The following is a 16,827-nucleotide window of genomic DNA, read 5'->3' as shown; positions in this document are numbered from 1 at the left end:
TTTCAAGGGGCATTTAGGATTTGTCAATTTCAACCCTGATATTTCACAAATAGGGCTAATTTTTATTCTCTTGTGCGTCATGCAAGCACATTGCAGTTACGAATTAGAGGTTTCGTACCAAAAGACTAGTCAAAATTCTGAAGATTTTATAAAAGAGATGTCTAATTTGTATAGGATTAGTGTCTGTAGGTAGATATGGAGTTATAAACATAGCACATTGTTGAGTATGAATGTGGACCATGAAATTGACTTTACATCACTAATCTAATCACTTTTTTCTTGTTGAGACTTTTGATGTAGATGCTTCATAGATTTATGTGCTTGTGTAGTTGTGTTGGTGTGGAATCTGAGGATAACTTATGTAACAAAAAAAGAGTTAAGAGTTAAGACACATATCATTTTGATTTTATGGTTGTTCATTATTTGAATATTAATATTATGGTTTTTTTTTTTTTCTTCTGAACGTATCGATATTATGTTTATTTGTTATATCCGCACGACACTTATTTTCTAAAACTTTTGAGTACCAAATAGAAATTTGACATGATCAATCTAATATGGAATGAAATTGGGGGTACTGTGATTAACCCTATTTCAAATCTTCAGGAAGATTGTCCTTCACACCACATCCCACAAAAGAAAAAGGATTGGAAACTTGAAAAATCAATGATAATGGTGACACTGCAAAAGCTTGGTCCATGGCCTCTTGGACAAACATTATTCTGTGGTCCATGAGTCCATTCAATTTGATAAAGCTGTCTCTCTTTGCAGTTAAGCAAGTAACACTTGGCTGGGTTTCCTTAACCTTGTGATTATCCAAAGTTTTCCATGTATAGTTAACCTAATCACAAAATAACATGTATATATTACTTCATCAATTTAGTACTACTCCATTTCTTTCCAACTCTTCACCTAATACTTACTAGCAGTAGAGCCTAAACCCTAGGGTTTCTCTTAATTATATTTGTAATACCCGAAAAATTCAAATTAATGTCCGATGACATTTTGGAAATGATTTCGTAGGCGTGGGCACGAATACGAAGCTTGAAGGAGTTGTGGAATTAGTTCGAACGATTTTATTTCGAAAACGAACGTTATTTAGGGGGTCTTGAAAAGTGACTTCTTATACGTACAGAATTTGGGAAAACTTTCTTCATGAAAGTTGTAGAGCTCGTCGATACGATCTCGTGCATATGTGGAACGCAATATTCGGAGTTCGTATGAATAAGTTATGAATATTTGAAAATTGGGAATTTTCTATAAATATCAAAAAAATGTTGACTTTTTTCATTAAGGACGAAACTTTTCTGTTTTTGCGGAATAGTCCCCCGGATTCTCTCTCTCTCTCTCGATCGAAACCCTCAGACCCGGCGGGTCGTGTTCGACCCGACCCGGCTGGTTCTCTCCCCTCCGGCCTCCTCCAGCCCCGGACCCGGACTCCTCCGTGATCGCCGCTCCACGCCCAGCCGTCCCCTCCCATCGCTTCGCCCAGACGCTGCTCCAAAAGCTGGATCGAAGCCACCCAGACTCTTGATTCGGACCCGGCCGGAAAACCACTTTTCCGGCGTTGCATGGGCCGATCGTTCCCATTTTTGTGATCTCCTCCTCATGCTGATCATCCCCATGTAAGCCTTTCATCACGATTTTGTGTATAGAACGCTAGATCATGGTTTGACTTTTTCGACGTCCCTGATTTAATCTGAAATCTGATCGGACGCACAGGATTAATCCGACTTCCAAGCTTGATCTAGGACGATCTAGGCCAAACCAGACTTAGCTCCAGGTATGGAAGTCGACCACCCTTTCATTTTGAACCAGTTTGTAGTTGGTCACTTTGCCATCTGAGGTGGTTGACCGGCGTTGACCGCCGCGTTGACCGCCCACTGACCACCGCTTGTGGCGGCGCATCAGACCATATTTCGAGTTTTCATTATCTGGGCGATGATCTATGCATCCATACGAGCGTTTTGATATATTACAAGGTTATGTTAGAAAAAGTTGGTAAATAGTGGATTTACGTTTTTACGTTACTATTTACGGTTTTTACGTTTTATCTTCGGTTTACGATCTACGAAGATCAGACCATCGGTTTTACTTCAAATTTTAATATGTTGATCGTATGACTGTCCCGGTGACTTTGTGAGGTCACGGGCGAAGATCTGACCGTTGGATCTTCGTATATTTGAGAAATAGTGATTCGGAAGGCGATTCGTGAGAATCCGACCGTCGGATTTTCATATAATTTTGTGAAGATGTTAGTAAGGGCGATTCAGGAAGATCTGACCGTTGGATCTTCGTGATAATTTTGGAGGATGATCCTAAGGGCGATCCGTGAGGATCTGACCGTTGGATCATCATATAAATTTGATCTGACCGTTGGATCATCATTAAATTAGAATCCGACCGTTGGATTTCTGTATATGTGTGGTCTATGAATGATTTCTAAGTTAAGATCGTGTTTGACTAGGTGGTTGATGGATTGATTGGTGAACGATTTCGGATCGTTGTTTTTGAGCTGTTAAGAAGACGCAGCGGGAATTTAGAGGTGAGTAAACCTCACGTGGTTCATATTACGAACCGAATAAATTTAATTACCTTATTTTGTCGTAATTGCGTGAAAATATTTATGAAATAAATATTTGTTTTAAAATCATATGGACTTGATCAACCACGGTCCATGGGGAAGTAAAATGATTTTTATTATACAAAATGAATTTCACGATTTTCTTGTGTGAACTATAGTTGGTATTAGTGGTCATTCCTGAGTGGGTGATTACGTATATATATATTTACGTGATTATATGTGGAATGGTGTGACATTGAAGAGTGTGGAAATTGGGATGATTAAAATACTATGAATTGAAATTTGACTTATCATATTTATATGTGATGATCATGATTGATGAGTTCTTGTTAATATTCATGATTTACATTGGAGTATGTATAGAGTTGGAGAATGTAGGATTCTGAGGACGAGGTGTCCGAAGTTTGACGGTTATGGATAACCGGAGTGTTTGTGTACTGAGGACAGGGATGTCCAAAGTGCGACGGTTTATTATTAACCGAAGTTGTGTACTGAGGACGGGGATGTCCAAAGTGCGACGGTTTATTATTAACCGAAGTATATGGTGCTGAGGACGGGGATGTCCAAAGCGCGACGGTTATAGTGTTAACCGAAGTATTTTGCCGTTGCTTGACCCTAGGCCAAGGTGTCAGAGGTAACGAGGCAGTTAGAGCTCTAACGTGTTATTGGGATGGACCAGAGTGGTGTTATGTGGGTTGGGTGTTTACAGGACCAGTGTGGTGTATTGTGATTTGAGGATTGTGAAAATGTATTCCTTGTGGTTTCCATGAGTGGGTTGATGTCTCTTTGCAGACGTAATACTGTTGAATTTTACTTGAATTGTAATTTAATAAATCAACAGTTCTTTCTTGTTTACTCATACTGGCTGTAAAAAGCTTACCGGGTTTTGTGTTGTTGCAACTCCCGGTACACTATTTAAATTGTGTAGCGGGTAATCCTACAGGACAGGAGAACCAGGACGGTGATCGTGCGGTTAGAGCAATGGTTATAGTTTTACAGCAATTGTAATAGTGAGGCGAGTTAAGCTCATTTGAGCCTTACAATTTGATTTGGTGGGAGTGTGCTGTAATAAATAACTTGAGGATTTGGGTTATTGTAAATTTGAGAGTTGTGAAGTGTGGTTGTTTGTGAGAAAAAAATTCAGGATGTTAGTTGTAATTTGTTATTATTCATGTTTCGGATTTGAATTGATTATTCAAAATTCGGGGCGTGACAGTTTGGTATCAGAGCGTAAGGTGCATATTTGGTGATGTGTCAATACCTTCCGAGTGATGGCCCGTCTGCAGCGGATCCCCATCGTGTGCTCTTTGGTATTGGCTAAGTCATTGGGTATGCGTGAGTGTTGGGAGTTGTTTAGGCCGCTAGGTCGTTTAGGGAACGTGAATACATTCCCTATAGTATTGACTTGGTTAATATGAATTTGTATTTGACTTATACTGTGTTTTAAGTGTTATACATGTATTAGCCAAGCATACTATACTCCTTAGGTGATGGAGATTCGAAGGGGTTGTACTTAGAACCTTACAGTTGTCTTGTAGGTTCGTATTGGAATAAGTTCAGTGGCTGCGAGTTACAATCCTTGAGGAATAGAAACCTCTTGATTCAACTCTGTTAAGTCAACGAGGATTGTTTTATGGAAATGAGGTTCTTTTGATTGTTGAAGTGTTTGGTTGAAGGCATGGTGTGGACCTATGCTCGTCTGTAATGTGGATACGAGTATTAATCGATAGTAATTTTGCCTTTTTAAGTTGGATATACTAATGTTTTTGAATAGATTCTTGACTCATGTGGAGTTGTGAGTAGTGTTGCGGTTAGGGAAGGAATTATTGCGGTTACTTCTTCCTTGTGCTTGTAAGTTGTTAAGCAGGGTTTAAGGTGCGAGACAAGAATTTTATTTTGTGCTCGATGGTTAGAGAGGAGAGACCATTGTTTTGGGTTGTCGTTGAGTACTATAATTCCTTCAGAATCAGGATTGTTGGTAGAATTGGAATTAGTAGTAGTTTTGGTGATTCTGAATTTGAATTGAGTTCGCGAGATGTGTCTTATATACGTGGTTGATGTTACTTGCATCATTTTGGAACGATACGTTACGATTCACAAGGAAAACTGGATTTGAAATTTATTCATTTGAACACCATGGGTTGATGACCTGACCGTGACTTGTGAATATAGTTTTGTTCAAGTGAATGAAATTGAATTTTGTGGCCTTTGTGTGGTGAACTAGTTTTCTTAAGTTTTGGATCGTAGTATGGAGATGGGCTGCAGTGAATTTGAAGTTGTTGTGTGTTTTAAGTTTAAGTAGGCGGGACACTTAAAGTTTTGCAATGGAGTTGATTTTGGTGTAATTAATTGGGAGAGTTAGAATCAGTTCTTGTGAATGATGTTGGATGAGAGTGTGTGCCTTTGGTGATTGATTTTAGGTGTTATAGTTAAACGCAATTTCGGATATTGATTTTAGTGATTTTGTTAGGTATCCATAGTGGTTCAAGTGAATTACTATGTGATATGGAGTTTGATTTGATTTCTGAATCGCTAAATGTTAGGGATTGAATTGTGGTGAGTTTTTGTTGAAACAATTGATAGATGGAATTATCGAGATTCTATAAGAGTTGTAAGAGTAACTCTAAAAACGTGGGTTTTTCCTAGCTAACTCAGGATGTGTTTAGCTTTATAAATCCCTAATCCTATCGATGAAATTGTTGTGTTTGGTTTGACTCAGAGGATACTAGCTAGACCTCGATGCGACTTAATTGATTGTTGGATTCTTTTTGAGTGATTGTTTTTATTGCATCATTATGAAAGATGTGTGCAGTAGAGTTGTTTATGGTTTTGAAAACAGTATTGGGTGACCAAGGTTCGATCCTTGGTGTTGTTGTTGGTTAAACAAACAGGAAAGAAAACATGCACACCATCTTATTGAGTTTATATTACAAAAAAAAAAAGAAAAAAAAAAGAAAAAAAAAAGCGAGGACTATGCTATACTAAGCCTAGTCAGCAGCTCCGGATGGGTTGAGGCTGAGCTCAAGAGAAACGTTTGAGCCACTGTGGTAACCGCCTGAGCCACCAGAATAGTAACCAAAAGCGCTACCTTCCTCGGAAGTAGCCTTCAGGTTACCAAAGACGTCCTCGCCGTGCACGGGGAACAGAGGAAGAGTTTGAACCTCCTGGTGATCTCCTCCTCGTTGTTGCAGGGATGTTTGTCCTCCTGTTGTGCCAAAAGAGTTGTACTAGTATTAGTGTTGAAGTGTGAGGAAGAATATGAAACAGAATTTAAATCAAGAAATCCTTCATTACCAGTAGAATAGGTGGAACCAAAGTTGAGATCAATGGATCTACCATCATCAGTAGAACTAGTGGACCCAAAATTGATGTCAATGGATCCACCAGCTGGCCCAAAATTGATGTCGATGGATCCACCAGCACCAGTAGAACCAGTGGACCCAAAATTGAGATCAATGGATCTACCAGTACCAAGAGAACTAGTTCTCATGGGCACTGGAGCAGCCTGATTACACCTATTCATCTGCTTCTCTCGAGCCCTGACGTTCTGGAACCAAAAGTAAATGTTCTTACCCTCAACATGCCCATACTGGTTCAGCTGGAGACAGATCTCGTGAATCTGCTCTGTAGTTGGGCACTTAAATCCCTTGACATAGTAAAGATCCTTGAGGATTCTTATTTGTTCTGGAGTAGGAATCCACCTGGTACGGCTTCGCCAGAAATCCATGTTGGCACTACTTCCAGCTGCTTGGGTGTTTCCTCCCTCCTCTGTTGGTTGCTGTTGTTGTGGTTCCATTTGTTGCGGGGTTTGGAGCTCCATTAGTTGCAGAGTTCGTGGCTCTTGGGTCATGGGGTGAGAGGATGTGTAAATCGAGGAATACATGGTTTAGTGTTTGAGGGAGATTTTGTTAGAAGGATTGGAGTTGTTGAACTGGTGATTGGAGATCTGAGATTCTCAGAGGAAAGATGAGATCGAATCTTCAAATGGAAGAAAAGATCTGAGAAAGAAGGATTGAAGATTTGGAGGAAAAGATTGAAGATCTGAGAGTAAAAAAAAAAAAAAAACTGGGGATTTGAGAAGAGAAAGGCTGAAGAGTTGAGAGAGAAAGACTTGAGCTCGGAAGAAAATTTCTTTTCTTTTGGAGTGAACAGTTTTTCTCCAGAATGCACCTATTTATAGAACAAGGTGAACAGATCTCCACCGTTGGATGAACGATCTCAGAATTTGAATCCACGCGTTGGATTAAAGTCGCCCCGAAACCCGGAAAAGCTGTTGGCGCGTGTTGAGCGTGTAAGGGGACAGGCCGAACCTCGAGACGCTGTGGCAGACAGCTTTAGCCGAAAGTGATTTGCTTTCCGTAAATCACGGAAGAGACGTGTCGTGGCACGTGGAGTGTACCGACAGTTTGTTGTTATTCTATCGCTTATGATAGAATAAATAAAAGAAGTTGCATGGATAGTAACGAGAGCAGCTGGTGCTCTAGTGGTTGAAGAGCAAGGCTCTTGTACAAGAGGTCAGAGGTTCGAACCTTGCCTCTCGTTTATTTTTATTATGTTCGCTTATGACATAATAAGTATAACATTTGTACACATTATATTAAGCACAGCTTGTGCTCCAGTGGTTGGGGGACAAAGGTTTCGTGCGGCAGGTTGAGGTTTCGAACCTTGCCTCCCCCGTTATTTTATTTATGTCACTTATGACATAATAAATATAACACGTGAGCATATATTAATGAAGGCAGCTCTTGCTTCAGTGGTTGGGAGCAAAACCTTCGTGTTCGAGGTCGGGAGTTCGAACCTTACCTCTTACAAATATTTTTGGATCTCGTATATACTTGTTATACGGACGTATATACGGTATGTACGGTATACATACGTATATACGGCCTGTACGGTATGCATACGTATATACAGTTGTACAGTATGCATACGTATATACGGTCTGTACGGTATACATACGTATATACGGTATGTACAATTTCATACCGTAGCCGAGCTGGAAATAGTAAGCCCAATTGTTCGGCCCGATTTGTAGGCCAAAATAGTAAGCCCAATTGTTCGGCCGATTGGTAGGCCCAAATAATAAGCCCAATTGTTCGGCCCGAATGGTAGGCCCAAATGTTAAACCCAAATTGGTTCGGGCCGGTTTAAATGTGGATGGTTCGATTTCTTCGGCCCAATTGGCCAGCCTTAATGCTTAGCCCAAGGATTGAGCAAGCCCAAGTCATCATCACTGTGTGACATGTTTTATTGGCGTGCTTTTGAGAATGATTTGTTTTGAGTGATGCTAATTGAGTAGCGAAACGCTTTGTGGGAGTGTTTATTGTGGTTGTATGCCAGTACAGGATGACGATCAGTGTGAAAACAACAATATGTGCAATGCCACGTGGTGATTTGAGTGTGGGTTGCTTGAAGCAATTGTTGTGTTGTAATTTTGAGAAATGATGCGGTGAAGGAATGTCATGTTGATGACTTAAGTGGGAATGAGGATTTCATTTGTGAATTCTAGTTTTGTGAATTTACATCGTGATGAAAGGATTTAGTGGCCATAGGAATGTATTTTTATACGAATGGCTGTGGCTTTGTGGATTACTACAGTTTTGGGAAGGATGGAGATTCGATGGTTAGGTCAACCTTAATCAAGAGGAATTGACTTACGCTTAAATTTCGGGACGAAATTTCTTTAAGGAGGGTAGATTGTAATACCCGAAAAATTCAAATTAATGTCCGATGACATTTTGGAAATGATTTCGTAGGCGTGGGCACGAATACGAAGCTTGAAGGAGTTGTGGAATTAGTTCGAACGATTTTATTTCGAAAACGAACGTTATTTAGGGGGTCTTGAAAAGTGACTTCTTATACGTACAGAATTTGGGAAAACTTTCTTCATGAAAGTTGTAGAGCTCGTCGATACGATCTCGTGCATATGTGGAACGCAATATTCGGAGTTCGTATGAATAAGTTATGAATATTTGAAAATTGGGAATTTTCTATAAATATCAAAAAAATGTTGACTTTTTTCATTAAGGACGAAACTTTTCTGTTTTTGCGGAATAGTCCCCCGGATTCTCTCTCTCTCTCTCGATCGAAACCCTCAGACCCGGCGGGTCGTGTTCGACCCGACCCGGCTGGTTCTCTCCCCTCCGGCCTCCTCCAGCCCCGGACCCGGACTCCTCCGTGATCGCCGCTCCACGCCCAGCCGTCCCCTCCCATCGCTTCGCCCAGACGCTGCTCCAAAAGCTGGATCGAAGCCACCCAGACTCTTGATTCGGACCCGGCCGGAAAACCACTTTTCCGGCGTTGCATGGGCCGATCGTTCCCATTTTTGTGATCTCCTCCTCATGCTGATCATCCCCATGTAAGCCTTTCATCACGATTTTGTGTATAGAACGCTAGATCATGGTTTGACTTTTTCGACGTCCCTGATTTAATCTGAAATCTGATCGGACGCACAGGATTAATCCGACTTCCAAGCTTGATCTAGGACGATCTAGGCCAAACCAGACTTAGCTCCAGGTATGGAAGTCGACCACCCTTTCATTTTGAACCAGTTTGTAGTTGGTCACTTTGCCATCTGAGGTGGTTGACCGGCGTTGACCGCCGCGTTGACCGCCCACTGACCACCGCTTGTGGCGGCGCATCAGACCATATTTCGAGTTTTCATTATCTGGGCGATGATCTATGCATCCATACGAGCGTTTTGATATATTACAAGGTTATGTTAGAAAAAGTTGGTAAATAGTGGATTTACGTTTTTACGTTACTATTTACGGTTTTTACGTTTTATCTTCGGTTTACGATCTACGAAGATCAGACCATCGGTTTTACTTCAAATTTTAATATGTTGATCGTATGACTGTCCCGGTGACTTTGTGAGGTCACGGGCGAAGATCTGACCGTTGGATCTTCGTATATTTGAGAAATAGTGATTCGGAAGGCGATTCGTGAGAATCCGACCGTCGGATTTTCATATAATTTTGTGAAGATGTTAGTAAGGGCGATTCAGGAAGATCTGACCGTTGGATCTTCGTGATAATTTTGGAGGATGATCCTAAGGGCGATCCGTGAGGATCTGACCGTTGGATCATCATATAAATTTGATCTGACCGTTGGATCATCATTAAATTAGAATCCGACCGTTGGATTTCTGTATATGTGTGGTCTATGAATGATTTCTAAGTTAAGATCGTGTTTGACTAGGTGGTTGATGGATTGATTGGTGAACGATTTCGGATCGTTGTTTTTGAGCTGTTAAGAAGACGCAGCGGGAATTTAGAGGTGAGTAAACCTCACGTGGTTCATATTACGAACCGAATAAATTTAATTACCTTATTTTGTCGTAATTGCGTGAAAATATTTATGAAATAAATATTTGTTTTAAAATCATATGGACTTGATCAACCACGGTCCATGGGGAAGTAAAATGATTTTTATTATACAAAATGAATTTCACGATTTTCTTGTGTGAACTATAGTTGGTATTAGTGGTCATTCCTGAGTGGGTGATTACGTATATATATATTTACGTGATTATATGTGGAATGGTGTGACATTGAAGAGTGTGGAAATTGGGATGATTAAAATACTATGAATTGAAATTTGACTTATCATATTTATATGTGATGATCATGATTGATGAGTTCTTGTTAATATTCATGATTTACATTGGAGTATGTATAGAGTTGGAGAATGTAGGATTCTGAGGACGAGGTGTCCGAAGTTTGACGGTTATGGATAACCGGAGTGTTTGTGTACTGAGGACAGGGATGTCCAAAGTGCGACGGTTTATTATTAACCGAAGTTGTGTACTGAGGACGGGGATGTCCAAAGTGCGACGGTTTATTATTAACCGAAGTATATGGTGCTGAGGACGGGGATGTCCAAAGCGCGACGGTTATAGTGTTAACCGAAGTATTTTGCCGTTGCTTGACCCTAGGCCAAGGTGTCAGAGGTAACGAGGCAGTTAGAGCTCTAACGTGTTATTGGGATGGACCAGAGTGGTGTTATGTGGGTTGGGTGTTTACAGGACCAGTGTGGTGTATTGTGATTTGAGGATTGTGAAAATGTATTCCTTGTGGTTTCCATGAGTGGGTTGATGTCTCTTTGCAGACGTAATACTGTTGAATTTTACTTGAATTGTAATTTAATAAATCAACAGTTCTTTCTTGTTTACTCATACTGGCTGTAAAAAGCTTACCGGGTTTTGTGTTGTTGCAACTCCCGGTACACTATTCAAATTGTGTAGCGGGTAATCCTACAGGACAGGAGAACCAGGACGGTGATCGTGCGGTTAGAGCAATGGTTATAGTTTTACAGCAATTGTAATAGTGAGGCGAGTTAAGCTCATTTGAGCCTTACAATTTGATTTGGTGGGAGTGTGCTGTAATAAATAACTTGAGGATTTGGGTTATTGTAAATTTGAGAGTTGTGAAGTGTGGTTGTTTGTGAGAAAAAAATTCAGGATGTTAGTTGTAATTTGTTATTATTCATGTTTCGGATTTGAATTGATTATTCAAAATTCGGGGCGTGACAATATTAGTGGTTGACTCACTGGTAGAATTTCAGCATTGACAACTGAATAATTTTCTTATATCATTACAGTAAACCTTAATGTAAGAGAGGAAAAACCAATTGTTAACCTAATTTCATCACTCAATTACTCATCCCCGACAAGGGGGGAAGATGAAAATAAAGACAAAGGAGAAGTGGGGATTGGATGGTAAGGTATATATGATTGACCAGTATCTGTGTATATACAGTTCTGATCAGTTTCTTGTCTTCTAAGTTCAAGTTTTGAAATTTTGAAAACTATGGTTGTAACTTGCAAGTTTTCGAATTTGGAAGTAGTGGTGCTCCAAGTCAAGGAAGATTTCAGATTTTCAACTCATAACAAATAGAATAGGGTAAAAGCTTCTAAAGTCTTTTTTGTTTGACCGATTAGAGTCGGGCCGCTCTAAAAACTTTTGTATTTGACTATTGTAGATTTTCTTATCAAAAAAAGGAAAAAATAATTAGGATAAGGCCAGCTCTATTAATCATTTAATCTATAGACTTAATTGACAGAAACTAGTTCATAGCTAGGGTAGAAATTCAAATCAGTAGTCATGATCTCAGAGTTGAATTTAATCACACTTGTTTTTTATCTCATTAATTTTGTGACACAGACGGCTTTTTTTAATTGTCCTCTAGAAAAAGAAAAGGTCTTACCTTACTAATCCAAGAATTATCATGTGTAATACTACAATCAGATACATATAATATGTCTGTGTTTGGTATTTTGCCGAATTGTTTTTTTTTTTTTGTTGGTTGTGTGTTTTGCCTGTTGGTAGACATATGATCAAGGATCATGGTTCTATTTTTTGTATCACAATCATCCTGGGATTCCGGGCTTAGGATTCAGTTCCCAATACTCGAAAGCTAAGTACCAAATTCACGGCTTTAGTCTACACATTACCTACCCACATAATCAACTTGAATTTCGGAATGTCAAGCAACAATTCGTGGGATACACAATTTTTTTAATTTTTTTTTTTTATCAAATAGATAGTTCATTAATGGACGAAGATTACAATGAGAATAGTTACAAGTGTTTTCCAACATCCTCAACAAAGTCGGAAAGAAAACCATGTCCACTTAGACTTCTCACTCAAAGTCCATACTAACACATTGATAGAGCCAAATTTGTCCCCGACTCCATACAAAGAAAATGTTGACTTAACTTCAAGGCTTCATTTACTAAGCGGTGCGCAATCTTGTTGCAATCACGCTTTACAAATTGCCAACTACAATCTATAAAAGACTTAACTAGCCCCATTTTTAGTATATGTTGCTCCAAGGCACCTCTCAATTTGCCTTGATGATCTCTGAACACAGCTCCCAAACCACTAGCCCCATTTTTAGTATATGTTGCTCCATCAAAATTTAGTTTTAGGCAGTCCACAGTAGGTGGTTGCTAAGCATCCATTCCGTCTTGAGCAGGAGCTATAGGCAACGCACTGTTAGCAGGCCCAAATGTGGCGCACTGTAAATGCCAATCTCTTGCAGCTTGTACAAGCTCTTTCGGTCCCAGCATTCGCTCGATCACCATGCCTATTTAAATTTCGGTTTCTCCAAAGCCTCCAACTCAAGAAAGGATGGTTCTTTCCATGTTTTACATACGTCACTTAAGAAAGAAAGCTTCCAAACACTTTTTGCTCTTAGGCAGTCCCAAAAGACATGAATAGCTAATTCAATGGCAGCACTATGTTAAACAGCGACAAGCGTGGCCCGTGGCCTACCATTGTACCGATACTATCCCAACTTAACCACCCGTTAGGTGTTGGGTTTTAATCACAAAAGGTCTCGGTACAATTAGGTGAGATCCACCCACTTATAAATTATATTTTATTTGTCACTTTTCCAATGTGGGATCTTTCCTCTCCAACACGCCCCCTCACGTGCAACCTAACTCTAGGTCTGCACGTGAAATTAATTAATTCAATTTCCACATTGGAAATTGGGACACAAGTCTCATATCGGAGACTTGGTCGATACAATCCAAGGCCCACATTGGACACTTGGTAATTTCGATGGCAATACAGGGAACCCCAATTTGGGCTCATGATACGTGCCTATGTGGAGACACAATTGGAGAAGGACCCGCTCTGATACCATGTTAAACAGCGATAAGCGTGGCCCGTGGCCCACCATTGTACCGATACTGTCCCAACTTAACCACCCGTTAGGTGTTGGGTTTTAATCACAAAAGGTCTCGGTACAATTGGGTGAGATCCACCCACTTATAAATTATATTTTATTTGTCACTTTTCCAATGTGAGATATTTCCTCTCCAACACGCCCCCTCACATGCAACCTAACTCTAGGTCTGCACGTGAAATTAATTAATTCAATTTCCACATTGGAAATTGGGACACAAGTCTCATATCGGAGACTTGGTCGATACAATCCAAGGCCCACATTGGACACTTGGTAATTTCGATGGCAATACAGGGAACCCCAATTTGGGCTCATGATACGTGCCTATGTGGAGACACAATTGGAGAAGGACCCGCTCTGATACCATGTTAAACAGCGACAAGCGTGGCCCGTGGCCCACCATTGTACCGATACTATCCCAACTTAACCACCTGTTAGGTGTTGGGTTTTAATCACAAAAGGTCTCGGTACAATTGGGTGAGATCCACCCACTTATAAATTATATTTTATTTGTCAATTTTCCAATGTGGGATATTTTATGTGTCATAGAAAATTATGAGCAGCCCTCCAGAATAATAGCTTGATCTTTTGTGGGATACACATTTAAGCATTGCATTTCCTATATAGAGAATAACTTGAACATATATGTTCCACCGCAGAATTTATTAAGGGGGAATGATCATTTACCCAATTTTGGGGCTAATTAACCCCAATTACTCAAACATTATAAGAGATTAGCTACTTAAACAACAAGTTACACTTTTTAACCCCATTTACCCATCTTTTCATAACGGGCATGGTTTTGCTCTAAATTTCTGCCGATTTTGCCCTTTTATAACTGACATCTTTCAAATTCATAACAGTAACGAGATTTAGGGAGATAAGCTCTCTGATTTTAGAGAGAGAGAGGATCGGCTATATTTCCAGAGTGAGAATCGGCTAATTTCCAGAGAGAGAAGCTCGCCTGTTTTGAAATATTGGAGCTCTCACATTTTAGAGAGAGAAAGGAGCTGTGCGATTTGCAGAGGAGTCGTGAGTTTTCTAGAGTGAGAAGCTCTGCGATTTCTTTTGATAGAAGACCTGTGATTCCTAGAGAGAGAAGATCTGTTGCGATTATCACATGGAGCGAGATGGAGCTCATCTTTCTGTTCCTCCATTGCGGTTAGCTTCTTCTCCTATCTGTGATTGTTTTATATTTAGCTCGATTTGAATTTCTAGGTCTTTTCTGTGTACGATTTTCTTTGTTAACTACTAACTGATTTTGCTGAACCTGAGCTTCGTGTTAAGTTTGAACTGGTTGTGAAGTTTTATTGCAGTTATGATCTGAATTTCTAAGCCTTTTTTGTGTGCATTTTGTTAGTTTTGTATTTCGGTGTTATCTTTGTGCTGTTTTTGGCTGATCTGAGATTCGTGTTAGTTTTGAGCTTGTTCTAAGGTGTTTTTGTAATTTTGACTATATTATTGGGGTCCAATAATTTTTCTACTGGGGGCCAGTAATGTGTTCTAATTGTTACTCAGATTCTAAATTTGTTGGTTAATGATCTTTTCATTTCCGTGCAGAGCTATTTCTCACATTTTCTGAAGAGTTTCGGTAGTTTTTATTACATTATTGGGTCCCAATAATGTGCGTAGTGGGGGGCAGTAATGTGTCTTAACTGTTATAAAGTCTCTCTATTGGTTGTCTAGTGATCCGTTTCTTCAGTTTAAGAGTAATTTGTTAATGCTTTTGTTGTGTTTTGGTAGTTCTGTTTAAATTATTGGGGGGCAATAATGTGTTTATTGGGAGGCAATAATAGTTTTGTTCTTTTATTTTCTTTCAGGATTATCCCTGATTCCCTGGTTGCTAGGTGCATTTATTCTGGAAAAGGTTATATGATTCCTGTGAATCAATGTATGAGCTTTTCTGACTTGTATGAAGACGTTTTCCGTACGTTCCGGTTTTTGCCAAGTGATGTTATTGAGCTTCAGTATTCAGTACCGGGTTGTGAAGTATGTTTTCTTCGTTCCGATCGTGATTTCCAGATGCTGTTCTGCGGTGCTAGAATACATAAGTTAGAATGTGTTGAGATTTCTGTTTTAAAGATTGGTGGAAGTTGCAGCAACACTATTCAGTGGATAGTCGTTCGAAGTTGTGGATGAGGACGATTATTTGGGGGAGGCATTTAGGATTGAAGTTCACAAGTCGTATTTGTCTGATGAGTGGAGTTCCTATATTCATCATGTTGGGGAGAAGTTTCATGGTGCAGCTGAGCTCCGTGAGAAACTCAGGAAGTATGCAATTGTAGTTGGTTTCGAGTTTGTGTTTTTGAGAAACGATTTGGACCGTATTCATGCAGTTTGTTCAAATGTTGGAACCGAAGGCTGTGATTGGCATCTTCGCGCTCTTTCAACATCTCAAAATGGTTGCCTTTATATAACGGAGTTGAATAATATTCACACTTGTAAGGGTGTAGTTAGGACTCAAAAGCACAGGCTTCTGGGATCCAAGGTTGTGAATACTTGCATTGCTGCCGATGTTAGCTATAATCTTGCATTGAAGCCAAGGGAAATTATGATTAAATTCAAGTCATCATATGGTTTTGATATTTCCTACAAGGTTGCCTTGAAAGCGAAGCAAAAGGCTAAGGAAGCGATTTATGGTTCCGATGCAGATTCATTCAGCAAGTTGTCTTGGTATAAGAAAGCCGTTTTGGAGCTAGAGTAATCCGGGCTCTTCTTTTGTGTTGGAAGTTGACCCATCCACTAATCTTTTTCATAGGCTTTTCGTAGCTTATGGAGGTTGTATTGAAGGCTTCCAATTCTGTTTGCCGGTGTTGTATGTTGATGGAACGTTTGGTAAAAGCATTTACAAAGGTCAGATTCTTTCTGCAACTGGAAGGAATGGAAATCAAGGTAACTTCATTGTTTATTGCCCCCCAATAATTTGTTTATTGGGTACTAATAGACTAACGTTTTTGTGTTCTGGTTTGTGCAGGATTCTACCTTCTAGCCATATGTTTTTGTGATTCTGAGACAGAATCAAATTGGACATTCTTTCTCAAGCATCTGAAGAGTTTACTTGAACCTCAACGAAGAGTCATCACATTTATTAGTGATCGGGGTACCGGACTGTTGAGTGCTTTCGATAAGGTATTTGCTGGACATCCTCACCTATTTTGTTACAAGCATTTGGTGGCTAACATTGCCGGTAAATATAGGGGTAAAGGTAATTCTGTCTTGATAGAAGATGTTAAGCAGAAGTTTTTTAAGGTTGCATATTCCTCTACCGAGAAGGAATACCGTTTCAATTTGCATAAACTTAGAGAAGTTGGAGGTGCCGAGATTATTGACCCTTTTCTTGCTGAAATTCCAGTTGAACATTGGTGCCGTGCATTTTATACAGGCCACCGATATGGAATAATGGCCAATGGGATTGCAGAATCATTTAACTCTTGGATTTCACTTGAGCATTTGATGCCGGTATATTGTATGTTGGATCAGACCAGAATTAAGTAGATGGAGCTGATGGGTGAGAGGAGGGATGAGGCACAACGTTGGACGACAGAACT

Source organism: Rosa rugosa, chromosome 1 (genome assembly GCF_958449725.1).
Source record: "Rosa rugosa chromosome 1, drRosRugo1.1, whole genome shotgun sequence".
Lineage (NCBI taxonomy): Eukaryota > Viridiplantae > Streptophyta > Magnoliopsida > Rosales > Rosaceae > Rosa > Rosa rugosa.
Note: the sequence above shows the minus strand (reverse complement) of the source record.